Here is a 6,047-nt window from a genome sequence, read left to right on the forward strand (position 1 = left end):
AATCATGGTATGGAAGCCTACAAACCCAGGTTCAAATCCTACTTTCAGATCAAGCCATGTGTGTCCTCATGGGTATAGTAACACCTATCTCAAAGAGTTTCCAGGAAGGGAAATTAAATCACTTATGACCAAGTGTCTGCAGACACTTGGTGCTTAATAACTGTTTGTTTCTCCCTTGGCCTTGGCAGTGAGACCAAGTCCTCACCAGGACGAAGTTCAGGTAGTATCTTGGCATAGAATCCTGGGGATTATCAATCTTTGTCCTGGGAGCCCATAGGAGAAATTACTGGCTGTCTTCACTCCAAAAAGTTCAGACATCATCAATCATTATCACAATGTAGAATGGAAAGATCAATTGGCTGTGCCTGAAAGGAGCCACCTGATTTGTCTTTAGGAATCAGTGACTTATGAAGCTCACGTGGCAAATTGTCTCACAGTAAAACCACCACCAGGAGGGGCAGAGCCTCCTCCTTAAACATGACAGAGAAATCTGAGAGCGATGGATGCCATGGATGGTCTTAAAAGGGAAGCAGGCTACATGTAACAATGTGGGTGAATCTCAAAACCACATCTTTCATGTTGAATGAAAGAATTCATACACCAAAGAATATACATGACGTTCAAGAAGACATGAAAACTAATCTATGGTGGTAGAAATCAGAATACTAGTTGCCTTGGGGATAAGGAGAGAATTAACTGGAAAGAGGCTTGAAGGAACTTTCTGAGATGAGAGAAATGTTCCATCTGTTGACTGGAATGATGATTTCATGGGAGCATACCACTGTCAAAACTCATCACACTGAACACTTTGCATTTGTGAATTTTATTGGTTATAAATTAGACCTCAACTAGCAAAACAAAACAAAAAGTGAAGCAGCAGTGTTTAGACAGAGGGGAGTACAGGCAAGTGGGTGAAAGAAGAGGGCTCCCCACCATCAGTCCCACTACTGTGCTGGGCAGTTTGGTGCCCCAGCACCAAACTCTGGGGCAGCTATGAATTGACTTGTCAAAATAAACTACAGATAGGAGAGGATGCACTTTTCTAAAAATGAATACACTATTCTGGGCCAAACATTAGGCTCAAGCCCTTATTCCTCTACAATTTGAAAACCTTTCCGTCACCATTTCCTTCTTTTCTCATCTAAATCCATCCCAGAACATGTTTTTCTAGAATAAGCCTCCTTTAGAAGTCACCCTCCCTCCACCCCCAGCTGCACATACACATTATTACATAACATTAACTCTATAAACTCCATGCCCATAATGCCATAGAAGAAGGAAACAGAGTTTAATTGATCAACAAAAGTCAAATTAATGATTATCAGAAGTCAGAAAAAAGAGAGTTTGGGTCATCAAGAAACTTCCAAGAGAAAGAATCCTGACAAACAAACATTTCAAAAAGCAGAGGCTCCCAAAGGGTGGGAAAATGGAATGAGCAGTTGGAACTGGAACAAAACTCACAGATTGTAGAGCCAACTCCATCATCAAGTCCTTGTGTGACAAATCCTTAGTGTGCTGTCAAAGGGGATTTTTCACAGATGACAAAAAGATCATAAGCAGGGTGGCCTCTGCTTCAGTGTGATTTCTCTGCTGTTCTCTTGGCTCCACCTTCTTCCCAGCTCTGTTCCTTTCTACAAGCATCTCATTCATATAGAAAAGGGTCTCTTCTTCCCCTTGTCTCTTATTATGATTCAGGAAAATTTTCCTATGAGATTCCCCTTTGCAACTCATTTGCTGGGATGGAGTCACATGACCCTTCCTAAGCCAATCACTGGCTAAGTGAATGGAACCACCTTGACTAGTTTAGACTAATTAAGGTTTACTCCTGAATCTTCACATGAAGAAGGTATGGACCCCAAAACACAGTGCTACCAACCAGGACAAAGTGGGTGTTACGGGTAGGGTTTCCCTGGCCCTGCATGTAGGAAGTTTATTGGGGAGTACTCTCAGCATCAACACCTGAAAGAAGTGAAGTAAGCAGGAATGGACCAAGGGAGAAGTTGAGCTGCAATGAAATCACAATAAAAACCTTAGCTGATCTTTCAGGGAGCTCTGGTGCTGGGCTGGCTCAGAGTTGTCCCAAATTGAGGTGAGAGAGCTAGGTCTTTTTACTCCAGTATCAATCAGACATTAGATGTGGGCTGCCCCTGGGAAGGAAGCATTACCTGGGGCAAGGTGGCTCTTTTCTGCTGAGGAAAAATCTCAGAGAGGGACTCAGCTGATAACTGCTGCTGTCAACCCTCCCAGGAGATGGGGAAATGAGTGCTTCAGTCTTGGAGGGGGGATCTGGCTGGCTCAACATGTCATCCACTGTAGGAGTGATGGATGTTGCATGGGCAATCCCTCAGATCTCCTAGAAACCGACTAGGAGTCCACAATCATGTCTAGAGAAAGCATTATATGTCAACCTTTACCGGAACCCAATTACCTCATTACCCTTCCACTTCCTTAGGAAGAGATGACAGGAGAGCCTCCAAGTGTCAGCTACCATCCTGGCTTTTAAAAGTGGGACAGCTGGGAGATGGCTATGTGGACTGAGTTTGGGTGGGACCCAAGCCCTCAGACTTAAGGAACGTGATGCTCACAAGAATGGAAATCCACAGGAACAGTCTTGAACAAGCCGGGAGCCTGCTAAGCCCTGGCATCTGCTGAACTTCCCAAATTACACACATTAAGCTGTTCAGTTCCACATTTCTATAGTGTGCTTCCTGCCAAGCTTCCTAGCACAGTCTACACAATGGGAAAATCAAAACGAGCAGTTAGACCAATTACGGATACGACAGGTCAAACAAATAAGCCTTTATCTAGGACTTAAGCAGACACAGTCAACAAGGGTCTAATCCAAAAATTGAGATTTGGACAAAGAAAGGCTTTATAAAACAAAAAGGGGGGTGGGGTGGGAGTAGAGATATTTGCATGAATTTTTTCTCTGTCTCACTGAAAATACTAAAATAACATTTCATCCAGCCTCTCCATGCTGCCCTGTCCTCCCACCCCTAGCCTCTTGAGCATTCTCTAGGTCTGTTACTAATCAGGCTGTAGGGCCAACTCACAGAGAAGTGTTAAGCTAGGGTATGAAAACAGTTGTCATTGAAAGGAACTGGATAATTTACTTTGTTAGTTGTTATGTATCTAGTTAAATGCCCAAGAACTAAAGCCATACACAGGAGTGTTTGTGTGTATATTCAGGAAGTACAGAGACTATGTGTTACAGAAACCCCAAGCATTTCAGCTAAGTGAGAAATTCTAGGTAGAGTAAGGGACTTGAATCTAATAATGCCATTATTGTAGTCAGGAGCCAGATATGATAGGACTTTATTATCTTATTATTACTTTTAACAAGAAAAACTGTTTGCAAGTATCTGGTCACTCTCATTCCAGCAGCAGAGACCTCAAGTCTTGTGGATACTCATTGTTATGTGGAAAGGGAAATGCAGAGCAGTTTTTGTTATCCTTTTTCCCCCTCTGGACTAACAAAGGCCACCTCTCTTCATACAGGTCCATAATCTTCTCTGCAATTCTGAAGTCCATAAATCTCTGGAAAATGAAAAACTTTTCTCATAGTGGCACTATTATAACTAACTTGGTTATTTTGGCAGTAAAACCTGATTGGAATTTATGGGGGGGGTTGTTATAGTTTTCATTTATCCCATATTTCACTACAAATATGTTAATGTGTTTGATCACAGGTGCTGCTCCAGGCATATTAATATATCTGAATGAAGATATATATTTCAGGGAATTATCAGCATACAGATAGTATCTGAAGTCATGGGAATGGTTGACATGGTTCAGGGAATGAAAAGAAACTGAGAGGAGAAGAGGGCTGAGGACCAAGTTTAGTGAATGGGCCTGAGGAAGGATCAGGAAGCCAGGAAGAAGTGAGAGAGGAAGTGTAATCAGCTCTTTTGCCCTTTTTTTTTATCCATTTCTGTTTCCCTCAAACTTTAAAAACTTAATTACAGATGTGAGATTACTAGGCAATATTTAACCTAACCCCTGTAGCTTGTGCCCCATGCTTCACTAATTGGATAGCTTTTGCATGTCCCTGATCACACAATGCCTTGCTTAACATGTAGATTCTTTTCTTCAATTAAAGAAGTAGAAATGAAGAATAAGTAATTAATGGATGACTAGATCTTTTCCCCAGCTTCCCCTTCGGTAATCCTGCGAGCAAAGTGTGTGAATAAGATAGCATCTAAAAGAAAGATCACAAGGAGTCAGCAAGTCTGCACCCGGTGAAAGATGACGTAGACAGTGACCCCCCTCCCCAAATGATTAAGTGAGACTAGCTTCCCTTTTTCCCTTTAAAAACTTTCATGGCCAAGCAGAATCTTGAGAGTTGGTTCTGGGTCATGAGTCCGCCTTCTCCGTCAGTTGCCAGCTTCCTGAATAAACCACCTTTCCTTTTCCAACCAACACTTGTCTCTTGAGTATTTGCTTTTTTTTTTTTTTTTTTTTTTTGCGGTACGTGGGACTCTCACTGTTGTGGCCTCTCCCGTTGCAGAGCCTGTCGGACGCACAGGCTCAACGGCCATGGCTCACAGACAGGCCCAGCTGCTCTGTGGCATGTGGGATCTTCCAGGACCGGGGCACGAACCCGTGTCCCCTGCATTGGCAGGCGGACTCTCAACCACTGCACCACCAGGGAAGCCCTTGAGTATTGGCTTTTGAGGAGCCAGCAGCTGAACCTGAGTTCAGTAACAGAAGGTGGAAAACAGGGTGTGGAGATGGAGCAGTCCAGGGAAGAAAGGTTTCATCATGACAGATGGTTACCAGTGTTGGCTGCATGGAAGTCAGTGGAGGACCAGAAGGTAGCAAGGGGGTTTGCAGCCTTAGAGGTCTTGTCTCTTAGGAGGCTAAGAACACATCTTAAACGTATTTTATGTTTTTAAGAGCGCTGAACTCTGCTTTGTTTATTGTAGGTGCACATTAAAGACTTGTTAATTAATTGAATGTGTCAATTAAAGCCCTCGATCAGAGGGGCAAACCTGCTTTTGTGAGGTCTCATTTGGGATAAAAGGCTGGGAACACAACAGAAAGAGCATAGAGAAAGAGCATGGAAATGACTAAGAAGTGAGATGAGTTTGCTCACTGACATGAAGAGTTGGAAAGGAGCACATTTCACTCCTTACTACATGGAAGAGCGGTGGGGCTGGGTAATAAGAAACAGTAAAATTGGTAGGTCTTTGAAATGAAAAGAGTAAGAACCATGGTGGAAAGAGAAAGTAGATTAACCAAAAAACGTTTATTCTTAAACTATGGGTCAGGGCAATTTATAGAACCTTAGAGATAACCAAATCAACTATTATTTCACAAATGATAAACATTCAGAGAGGCTGAGCGACTTTCTTAAGGAAATAGCTAGTTACCCGCAAAGCCTGGACTCAAACTGAGGGCTCAGCCCCAGTCCAGTGCTAATTCCACTATAGACATAAAATCTCACCTCTGGGCCCCTCTTTCCATTTCCTGCCTGTCTTCTCACACTTTTACTAGTAAAAATCCGGGTAAAATGAACATCTGGGCAGCTATGATCATCTGCATAAAATCACAGGCACTGGGGCTAAAGCACTCTCAATGGGCAACAGGTACCATGATGGATTCAAGAGTCAGAGATGGAGGGATTTACTCATCTGCCTCTTCCAGAAAACCCTGGGAGGGAAGAGCCAAGCATGGCTTCAGAAATTCACCCTGGCAAATCATTTTTTAAATGTATTGGGTGTGGAGAAGAGTTTATTCTCTTTTCCAAATGGAATTTATTACTTTCATAATCAGAAAACATTCCTTAAAAAAAACCCTTTTTTTTAAAATGAGAGAGTAGGCAGTTGGGGAGAAAGAGTTAGGGTGAAACAGGCTTTTTGCCAGTGTGACAAGCAACCTCTTAGAATCAGGTTGTGCCAGATGAAAACCAGGCAGGGCTCAAGGGAAACCAATTTTACTTTCCTTTCCCTCTTATTCTCTTCTGGTTTGGTTTGTAAGGTGAACTGTTGTGCAAGTCAGCAACTTGCATAGGGAAGACTATGAATGTATTTTCTTGACTTGGTGAG

This window comes from Kogia breviceps, chromosome 11 (genome assembly GCF_026419965.1).
Source record: "Kogia breviceps isolate mKogBre1 chromosome 11, mKogBre1 haplotype 1, whole genome shotgun sequence".
Taxonomy (NCBI): domain Eukaryota; kingdom Metazoa; phylum Chordata; class Mammalia; order Artiodactyla; family Physeteridae; genus Kogia; species Kogia breviceps.